Source organism: Fukomys damarensis, unplaced genomic scaffold (assembly GCF_012274545.1).
Source record: "Fukomys damarensis isolate Sample0158 unplaced genomic scaffold, DMR_v1.0_HiC HiC_scaffold_1, whole genome shotgun sequence".
In the NCBI taxonomy this organism is placed as follows: domain Eukaryota; kingdom Metazoa; phylum Chordata; class Mammalia; order Rodentia; family Bathyergidae; genus Fukomys; species Fukomys damarensis.
In genome coordinates this window covers 46479724-46491155 of record NW_022900913.1, presented here as the reverse complement: position 1 = coordinate 46491155, position 11432 = coordinate 46479724, and the positions used below count along the sequence as shown (strand labels likewise).

General features: G+C 39.6%; 1 long non-coding RNA gene across 2 annotated transcripts in view; it reads right to left on the bottom strand.

Moving 5' to 3' along the window:
- The window catches only part of LOC117285200, a 68640-nt gene that overhangs the window by 24059 nt on the left and 33149 nt on the right, over nucleotides 1–11432 (bottom strand). The window lies entirely within an intron of this gene.

The following is an 11432-nucleotide window of genomic DNA, read 5'->3' as shown; positions in this document are numbered from 1 at the left end:
TGGGGGGCTATACAGTAGGTCATGTATCATGAATGAATGTTTCCATTCAAGAAATATGTATTAAAACCCTACCCATTGCCAGACAAGGTTAGGTTGCGGAGCATTTAATAGTGGGGCAAAGGCACCTACATTTCCCTCTTCATAGAAGCTTTAACCAAATAATCATGGCAATACACACCCAGTCACAACTGTGTTGGGCCTGGCACTGTCTGAGCTTCAGGGAGGTTCCCGCTGAAGAAGCCAGACTTGAGCTGAGATGGGAAAGTAAGGAAATGTCCACGACGGGGCGACAGAATAAAATGTGGTCCAGACAGAAGCCCGAGGTAGGGTGGGAGTGCACTACAGGAAGACTGAGGCAAGAGCTAGAAACTGGAAAGCTGAAGAAGCTGCTTAAAATAAATAGAGAATTCTCTCTGAAGAAGTGACTTTGGGTTGAGTTTTGAAGCATCTAAAGCAGGAACCATGCAGATTTCTGGGAAAAGCTGGTACCAAGCAGAAAAAACAAGTGAGATGAGCACGACATAACCCAGAAGGAACAATAAGATCAGAGTGGCTAGAACACAGTGTGGGAGGAAAGGGAGGAGGGGAGCAATTCGGCTGGAGAAGTGGCCGGGCCAGACCAGAGAGCCCTGCAGGCCAGAGCCAGGCACTTGGCTTTTATTCGGGACCCCTGGGAAGATTGGGTAGGGTTATAAAGGGGGAAATGAATCTGGAGAAGTGGCCGGGCCAGACCAGAGAGCCCTGCAGGCCAGAGCCAGGCACTTGGCTTTTATCGGGACCCCTGGGAAGATTGGGTAGGGTTATAAAGGGGGAAATGACGTGAACTTGTTTCAGTGGATGCTTCTAATTGCTGTTGAGAAAGTGATAATAGGAAAAAAGCAGAAGAAAAGAGACCAAACGAGGGCCCATTGCAGCAGCTAAGGCCACAAGATAGCAGTGGCCTACACTTGACTGGATTCAGGACCTATTTTGGAAGCAGAGCTGATAGTACTCACCAGTGAATTGGAGGTGGGGAAATAAGAAAAACTAAAGCTAGTCTCTGCTTCTCTTATTGTTGTTTATTGTGGGAACCCAGGGGGTTTTGATGGCTTCTCTTAGAAGAGTGTGGAGTGAAGCCACAGCCTTTGGCAGAGCTACATGATGGGCCACAGCCTAATGATAGTGTGACTCAGAAGAAGGATGTAACAGTCCTGAGAGCAAGGAAAGTAAGGAAGCCTTGTCCACCACCGCCCCCACCCCAGGAGAATGGGCCTGGGGAGGGAAGACTTCTCTGGATTATTATTTCTTTAGTCATTTGCACAGTAAAATTGATTTGCATCTACGTGTATGTCCAGTTGTATAAATTTTAGTGCTTGTGTAGACAAACACACTTACCACCATCAGGATGCACAGCAATTCCGCTGGCCAAAATCTCCCTCAAGATATCACTATTTTCCATTACTATTGTTTTGTCTTTTTGAAACATCCATGCAAAATGTATCACATAGTAAATGATCTTCCGAGACTGGATTCTTTCATTCAAAATGCCTTTCAAATGCCTCTGAGATTTACCTAAGTTGTTGCTTTTCATTGCTGAGTAACTAGGCCAGTTCCAGAATGTGCTGCAGTTTGTTTATCCATTCGCTCACTGGAGGACATCTGGATTATTTCCAGGTTTAGGAAATTATGAAATGAGTTGTTAAAATATTTGTGTATTGGCTTTTGAAGAAAATAAATTTTAATTTATCCAGGGCAAACACCTGGGAGTAAGATTGCTGGGTTTTATCCTAAGTAGATATTGACTTTAAAAGAAATTGACAGACTTTTCCTGAGTGACTGTTCCATTTTGCATTCCCACCTGCAATTTTAAGCGTTTCACTTGTTCTGCATCTTTGCCAACACTTTGTGTTATCAGCATATTTCTTTTATTCCAGCCACTCTATTAGATGCATAAGAGTATCCACTTGTGGTTTTAATTATTGTTTTAGGTATCTCGTGTAAATGGATTCATAGACCATTTGTCCTTTTGTTGACTGGCTGATGTCACTTAGTATAACGTCTTCCAGGCTCATTTATTTATTTATGTTATTGATAGGCAAGATTTTCTTCTTTTTGAGGCTGAAAATGTTATATGTATAAATAGCTATCTCATGTTTTCTTTATCCATCCATCTATTGATGGCCATTTATGTTGTTTCCCTACCTTGGCTATTGCGGATAATGCTATAATAAACACAGACTATAGATATCTCTCAAAGAACCTGATTTTCTTTTGGATAAATATCCATAAGATAGATTGCTGAGTGGTGTGTTAGTTCTATTGTTAACTTTTAGAAAGTCCTCTACCTTCTTTTGCATAGCAGCTGCACTGTTTTTGCAGCCTTACCAACAGTATACAAACATTCCGATGCCCGCACATCCTTGCCAACACTGGTTCTCTCCTGCCTTTCTGTAATAGCCATCTTACAGATGTGTGAGATGATGACTCATTTTCATTTTAACTTACATTTTCCTGATTATTAGTGATGTTGAGTATCTTATCGTATACCTATTGGCCACTTGTGTGTCTTTTTTTGTACCATGAATTGAACTCAGGACCTTGCACTTGCAAAGCAGGTGGTGGAACCCCTGAGCTAAATTGCAGGCCCTTGTGTGTCTTCTTTTGAGAAAAGTCTATTTGAGTCTGTTGCCCATTTTTAATTAAGTTATTTATCTTTTTGTTTATTATGTTTATTTTGTTATTGGGTTGTAGCTGTTCCTTATGTATTTTAGATATTAATCTCTTATCAGATATACAGTTTGAAAATATTTTCTCCCATTCTCTGTGTTGCTTTCTCACTCTGTTGGCTACTATCTTTGTTGTGCAGAAGCTTTTTAATTTGGTGTTGTTACAGTTGTCTATTTTTGCTTTTGTTGCTTGTGTTTTGGGGAATCATATTCAAGAAATTGTTCCCAAGAATCAATGTCATGAAGTTTCTCTTTTATATTTTCTTTTAGTAACTGCATGGCTTCAGATCTTACCTTCAAATCTTTAATTCATTGTGCCAGAAATTTTGTGTGTGGTATAGGATAAAGGTCCAATTTCTTTCTTTTTTTCTTTTTTTTTGGTACCAGAGATCAAACTCAGGTTCTTGAGCTTGCAAGGCAGATGCCGGAACCACTGAGCTAAATCCCCAGCCCACCAATTTCTTCCTTTTGCACCTAGTTCAGACATCATCATCACCAAGTAGGACTTATCCCTAGGCTTTAAGGATGTTTCAACATATGTAAATTAATTAATATGATGCACCCTATTAACAGAATGAGGAATAAAATCCCCAAAACTCTCTCAATAGATGTAGAAACACTTGACAAAATTCAACGTGTTTTCATGATTAAAAACTATCAACAAAGTAGGTTTAGAAGGAATTTACTTCAATATAGAGTGAACCCTTAACTTATGAACCTAGTTCAGGAGGGCTAGTTGTAACTCAATTTAATTGTAAGTCTATTTTGCTCATAAGAAATCATGGAAATACATATAATGCATTCCAAAACTCCCAAAGCATTCCTTAACTAACCTTTTCATAATAAAAAGTTTGTATAATGCACAAAATTTACCAGAAACACCAATAATTTTCCTAGTGTAAGAATTTAAAATGTGCCTAGATTACCAGAAACAACAATTTCATACTGTAGTCACCATTCAAGTTGACATCTTTGGTTTCAGGAAGGGAGGATGAAATGGAAGGTGGTTATAGTTTAGAAGGAGAGTCCCTTTCCATACGAACATCAGGAATCTGGCTCTCTGGTTTCTCTTCTTTCCTTAGGAGAGTCTGTAGCCCACTACAACCTGCTTCCGACTCATTAGATCTCAAGCTTCTCAGAACGAAAAACTGGTCTGAGGGTGTCTGTTTCGGTCTTTTCTTTAACACTGTTCTATAGTATGACATGACATTGTCATCAAGCAAGTGACTGCAACAACTGGCCTTTTCTCTGTCTGCATTGGTCACTTCTACAAATGTTTGCAGCTCTGTCCATTTTATCCAGGGTTTACTTTATTTCAGAAAAATAACTTTGCTGTACTGATTGTTGATACTCCCCTTCCTCTTCAGAAAGCTCTTCAGCTGCTATTCTCTATTGCTCAGCCAGAAGCTGCTGAAGTGCCTCTGTAGACAGTTCCTGAGTGTTCTTCCACCAGTTCCTCAATATCACTACTGTCCACCTGGAAGCCTATGGACTCTGTTACAGTGACAATTCCATCAACCACAGGGTTGATAGAAGGCTCAGGCTCCTCTACACAGCCTTCAAAACCTCTCTCCCATAAAATTTTAGGCCACGTTTTCTTCCAGGCAGAACTCAGTGTCCTTAAAGAGACACTGGCTCAGGAATTTTCAATCAACTCCACACAAGAAAGGATGTTGTAATGTTTCTTCCAGAAATCTTTAAAGGTAAAGTCTGTTTCTGACATCATCTGTAAGTACTTCAGGAATAGTTCCTTAGTGTACAGCTTCTTAAGGTTAGCTATCATAGAGGAGTCGTATTAGATGAGAGGAACTCAACTGAGAGCCATGGGAATTATTCAGCCAATTCTTCCAAGTCTTGTGGGAGACCAAGAGCATTGTCCATGATGAGGAGATCGTTGGGTACTAAAACTTTGTTCTGTAGATATTTCTTAACAGAAAGCCTCCCTGATCCACTCAAGAAAGAATATACTTGTCACACAGGCTTTTGCATTAAATCTCCATAGGACCCCTCACCTATTCTTTATGGTTTTATTTTTTTCTGAAAACTCTAGGGGTCTCAGAGTGATAAAACAAGAGAAGCTTTAGCTTGAGATCAGCATTCACATAGGTACATAGCAATAATGTTAGCCTGTCCGTCATAGGCTTGTGGCCTGACATTTTTTCACTTCCTGAGTAATGTATGTTCTCCTGGGCATTTTTTTTCCAGAAAAGGTCAGTTTCATCACAGTTCAAAACTTAATGAGAGCAAAAGCCATTTCTCTGTGTCATCATTTCAAAATGGTGTACGTAATTTTCTGTAGTCCTTTTATCAGCACTGGCTGCTTCATCATGCCTAGTTATGCTATAGACCCCAGTTTTCACTTTAAATTTGTGAAACCACTTCTCACTGGCACAAAATATTTCACCATTATCACTCATTGATGGATTATCCTTTAGGAGATCTACAATTATAGCCCTAGCTTTTTCACAAATTTTGGACCTAGATAGGCTATAAGTTGCCATCTGCCTTCCTTTATCCACAGTAATAATGTCCTTTCTACCTCGTCTAACACTGTTGATCATGACTTAATTTGAGTAACACTTTTAGCAATACTAGCTTCTTTATACAAATCTTTTCTCTGTAAGATTGGTGAAGATTGTGGATTTCAACATGCTGTACACATTAGTGAGATCAGTCACATGAATGCCACTCTCATATTGCTTCACAATTTCTTTCTTCTTTTTTATTGTAATTGCTTTCTTTACCTTCCCTTCCTTCTTTAGCTTCTTTTCTAGCTTTATGGAACCATTTTGATAGCAATAATTATAGCAATTATATAAACCACTGACTGAAATCCCATCTACAAACACACACATCGGGGCTCAGACTGATGCTTACATACACTTACACTTTTCTGGCATCACAAGTCATTGTTTACAACTACACAAGTGGCTGGCATTCAGGTCACCACTGCCTTGACCACACCCTACATCCATAAGTTCCAGAAGGATCATCTGGGACTAGTGATAAGACAAATTTCAAAATTGTCATGTTCAGGGGTAGAAAGATCCTAGCCATTTAAGAAGCTTTTTCTTTCAGAGATCAATTCCTGCTACATGAGAATGAACAGTTTGTTCCAAAGGGCATACTTAGTGCATTTAGTCTCAGGCATCATGTTCAAATGTTGTACAGAGTTCCTGAAGGCTTATGAAGGGTTTCACATAGTAAAACCATCTTCCAGGCCATACTGACAGCTCAAGGAAAGCAGCTGTTATGATTTATTTCTAGATTACTCTCCCCTCTGCAAAGCCAAAATACACTCAGGTGATTGAATCAGGGTGCTATAGCAAAATGTGATGTTAGGTGGTGGGACCTGGTCAAAAGAGGTGGGTCAGCGGAGTGCATGACAGGACAGGGTATGTCTCCCTTCCCAGCTTCTCCTTAGTTCTCTGCTTCCTGGCTGATATATGAGCCGGTTTCCTACACACAGGCCCAGTCCCTCCCAAGCTGCTTCTACCTGAAGCCAGGTGACTATGGACTGAAACTTGTAAAAACTGAGCCAATTTTTTCATTTTCTCATATTTTTTTTTCTTTTCCCTTGTTCCCTGTCCCCTACCAATAAACTCAATGAAAAGAAAAAAAAAAACTGAGCCAAAATAAACCTCTTCTCTTCAGTCTGTTGGTGTTGGATATTGATTCTCATCGATGAGAAAGTGACTAAGACACATGCTTACCTATTCTTCAGGTGCATACATAAACCCCATGGTGTTAATTTACTAATGGTTAATTTATTCCAAGTGTCCAGTACTCTGCAAAGAATTCAAAGTCAACCTGAGCTGGGCATCCACCTAATCCTCACAAAGTGGAGAGCAATTCTAGTACAATTATAAAGGGAAGTCCTAGTTGCCACAGTCTTGTCAGCTCCATGGAGAGGTAAGAGGAGAGGAAGAGAAACACTGAACAAGAAGCCCACTCTTTTCCTACACACCTGCTAGAGCCAACAGAGCCTTGTATTACTATACAACAGCCTGTCTTTTAATATATTTTAAAATTAAAGTCAACATGGAAATGGGATGGGTGGCTCAAATTGAATGGACATTGTATACAAGGCTGGTTATCTCACTGTTTGTTATACAATAAAAGAGGATCAGATAAACCCAGGCGTAACCTCTGTCTCCATAGATAATGTAAATCATCCCTTGTATCATTTGTCTTTCCCTCAGGCTGGATACAAAAGGCATAGAAATGAACAATTCATGCCTAAACACAGGAGAGCTTGAAAGCTAGTGTATGTCAGATGTTTATTCCAGGTCATCATTAAGGGGTTGAGTAGATTTGCTTATAAACACTGGCTATTCTGTTAGCAGGGAGTGGGAGAGACAGAGTGGTTTTTGCAGGATAGAGACAGCTCTTTTAAAGATATACTGCAACTTTTCTGCCATACACAGTAAGTTATACAGATAATTCTTCTTAGAGGATATGAAATGTTGTCTCCTGTGTTAGAGAAGCAATGTGTTTTTTTCTCTCCACTTTGTGCAAATGCCATTTTTCATTACCCACTGAATGGGAGCTTGCTATAGATCGAAGTGAGAGGGGAGATGCTCTTGGACACACATACAGCAAAGCCCTCCACGGAATCTGGGCAGGACTCCCCAGTGGCGGCTTCCCCCTCAGTGAAGCTTGAAGCGCCGAGCCCTTGAAGGATGTTGAATCTGTTCAGCCCATCCATTTCCACCACCCTTGTGCTCTGCTGAGGTTTTGTGGGTTGCTGTTCTCCCACCCAGTCCAACTAAAGGCTGCTAAAGAAAAAGTGCCAAGACAAACAGAACAAGAGCCTTGGGGACCCAGTAATGGGTACAGAGCATGAGTGTGGTAATCATTCTTTTGATTTGTGCTCAGATATGTTTTCTATTTGCTTTCACACAGAAGGCACATTTCCCCCTGGATTGCAAATAATCTGGACCAGGGTAAAACTATTACAAAGTGGCCTTTAAACATCCTGTCTGTATCGGAATTGATTGATCAGACATTTAAATATGGAAACTGGGAATTCAGGTAAATTGTACTAACACAGCCTTTTAAAAACATTTAAAGTTGAGCCAGAGATTTAGCTCAGTGGTTCTGGTGCCTGCCTCAAAAGCACAAGGGCCCAAGTTTGATCCCTGGCACCAAAAAAAAAACAAAAACAAAAACAAAAAAAATTTGGGGTTAAGTAATTTTTCCTTTGTCTTTCTGTCTTTATTCATTTATCTTTTTAAAAAAGAAGTCCATCTTTTGATGCTGTTTTCATTTCAATGGTTTTGTTTTGTTTGTTTGCTTTGTTTTCTGTTTTTGTGTTTTTGGTTCTGGTGTTTGAATGCAGGGCTTTGCACATACTAAGCAAATACTTCACCACTAAGCCACATTCCTAGCTCGATGATTTAGTTTTATTCACAAAGCCAAATTTTTTTAAAAGAAAACATTATGTTGCATCATCCTTAACAGATAGAACAAGGAAAAATGAGGTGGAGTCCTCAGTGCCCCCAGTGTTTGACAATCTCTGCTTTTTTCCTGGTGCCATACTTCCTGAGGTAACTTCTTAAAAACTGTCAGTGTCTGCTGACCAGCCTCTGGGAAGTCATTTAAAAACAAAGAGAAAGTACACAAGGACTGTCTGGACTTTCTGCTGCAGCTGACTGTCCTCCATCCCCACCCAGGAGATGGTGGAAAAGCTCAGTTGGGAAATAAAGCTGACTGTGCTCACATTGGGCAGCCTGTTGTCTGGTCAGATTCTGAAGATGCCAGGAAAAGGAATCTTACCATGGGGCTCCAAGTCACAGGTTAATGTCAAGTATTGGTTTTTCTTTTAGTTACTCAAGGATCAAAAGGAAATTGTTCAATAAAAAGGAACTTAAAGGGGACTTCTGTGCCCACATAAACCTTAATCAAATACACTTGTTCAAATGCAGCTTCTTGGCCTGCCTTTTCATATTATCTTTCTAGTTCTTATACACACTTGTGATTAAAATGAGGATTTTCTCTATTCACAATTCAACGTTCCCTATCTTTTCAGGTGACCACAATTTTACAAGGGTAACATGACAGTTTGTTGCTAAGGAACTGAAGACTATGTCACAATTCAGCATTCTGATGAAGAAAAGTAAATACTTTTCAACAGATTAGATATTGAGCATAAATAAGCTGTGTATTTATGTGGCCCTCTGTGCTGTGTGGAATTATAACTGACAACACTTGAGAAAGAGAAAGCTCAAAAAGAAAAAGAGAAAGAATTCCTGTTGGAAATGTGGATTATTAGCCACTTCTTCTATAAAAGCTACTCCTTAGTAACCTTCAGTCACCTCTTGTAAGAATAGCACAAATGCATTTGAACTTTTCACTTTGGCTTACTTTTCTTCCCTCTATTCAGATCTGTGTGCCTTCAAGGTGTCATGTCAGAGATCTACCACACCATGACCCCACAATAACTTCACATCCTCCTTTACAAGAGTCAAGTACAAACTTTACAAAGTCTCTGATATTCTAGGTGTTCAGCAGGGAGATTGGAACATGAAATACCTCCCACCAGGAGCACACCCACATTGAAGCTTCTCTAAAATCTATCTTAGTCACGACTTATAAGCATGAATAGAACGTGGTGAATGTTCTCTGCATTCTATGTGACTGAGTACTGGGAAAAATTAGAATTTATACAGTTGTAATTTCTAAGGAGAAGTGCAGTAACTTCACAGATTTAAAAAAATAAGATTCTTTAAGAAGCAGAAATAAATATATCCTTTCTTTTTCTTTTGCACCCTTACAAAAGATCTCTGTGTCTCAGTTTGGTTCTTCTGTTATTAAGGTTGCTGATTTTGTGAGGGTTAGATTTTTTAAAAATGAGATAATCTAAAAGCAGATGATTCCACAAAGGAATGGTACATATACAATAGTAGATAAGTAACATGCCATGAATAAAAGAGGAAATGGATATGAGTAAAAGAGGGAACGATGATCCTTTGAAAACTGAAGAAAATAATTTAATTGCTTATTTTTTTAAAGTACAGGAAGATGTGATCTGAATTTGACTGAAGGGAAGTAAACCTCAATGGTCAAATCCTTAGGTGCTGGGCCAACGTTTTGATTGAACTCTGTCTGACTGTACTGCAGCGTGGGGCCATCCATCCGGAGTAATGCATGTTTACTCTGCCTAATTGAGGAGGTTGGACGCTAATGACTTTTCTGAACACTGCAAAGAGAATATTGCTTGTGGAAGGGAAACCAAAAGTTACACAGAAATTAAAAAAAAAAAAACAACAATTGGGAACATGGGAAAGTTCATTTCCATGGGCTAGGAGAAATCTCAACACAATAGTTCTTAGAGATGGTACGGTTAAAAAATGTTCCCTCCCTCATCCAACCTAGAACTGAACAATAAATGTAGAGCTTGACTCTGACCTTTCATCTATGACACAGGTAACAAGCAGAGGATATCACTAGATTCTACCCGTTGTGTATGGTACATTGGATTTCTTTCTGTGTCCCTTAGAGTTTTCCCCAACAGCTAAAAGTATAAAGCCTATATACAATCTGAAAATAAAAAACAGAAAGTACTTCAAAATCTAAACACCTAATTGAAAATGTGTAAGTGAAGACAAACTTTTGACTAGTACCTATATAGATTTGATTTAAAGTGATGAGGTCTATTTAGCTTCAAGACAAAAGCATTTAGTATGCTGAATCTTGTCTGTCCAGGTCTCTGCCAAGGTGCCCAGAGATCAAAACAGGAGCAGGCAAAGGCTCTTCCCTTTAGGCACTAGACAGTAAAATCTTCAAAGAGGCACACAGGATACATAAACAAAGAGCTCTAAGACCGGCTTTGTCCAAGCATGCTAGAGAAGAGATGAGTAATCAGGGAAAGCCTCTCAGAAAGGGAGATGCTTGTATTGACCACCAAAGGACATAGAGATGAAGGAAGAGTATGTCCTTGGGCTACAGAATGGCACAAGGAAAGGCAAGGAAGCTGGGACAGCCCTGCTATGACTAGGAAAATCTCGGTTGGTCATGAATGTATAACAATCTACCTTAGAGTTTAGTAGTTTTAAACAAGCATTGCATTTTGCTCACATTTTTTATATTTCAGTAATAATGGAAAGTATCAGGTAGGCGGTTCATTGTGAATCTACAAGGTTTCAGCTGGGGCAGGAGGGGCTATTTCTACAATGGTTTCCTCATTCATAAGTCTGGTGCTTGGAGTCTGTGACTAGTCTTCCGCCTTTACTCTTCTCTTGTTCTCTCTTTCTTTCCTATCTGCCTCACCATGTCTCAGGCTTCTCACAGCATGGAAGCCTGAGGGTAGTAGGATTTCTTACAAGGCAGTTTTTGGTTCCAAAACTGTTCCCAGGGACATAAGCAAAAGTTTCCAGACTTCCTATAAGCTAACCCTGGAAGATCCAAGTATCACTTCTACTGCATTCTGACATGGAGGACCAGGCTACATTCCATGTAGGACTAAGCTACATTTAAGGCAATAGGAGTTACTTTCCACCACTCAATGGGAAAAAAAGAGCAAAACTTGTAGTGCCAACTTTAATCTACCTCAGGGAGCAATGAATAAAGCAGAATACTCTAAGTAAAGGGCCAGTGGGAAGAGAAGGGGCAGTTAACAGAACAAGAAGCAGAGGGTGCGCTCAGAAAGCTTTGAAGATAAGCTTGAGAGACTGAACACATAAACAACAAAACCTTTTTCTTCATGCATAGTCTCTTGTGGAACCA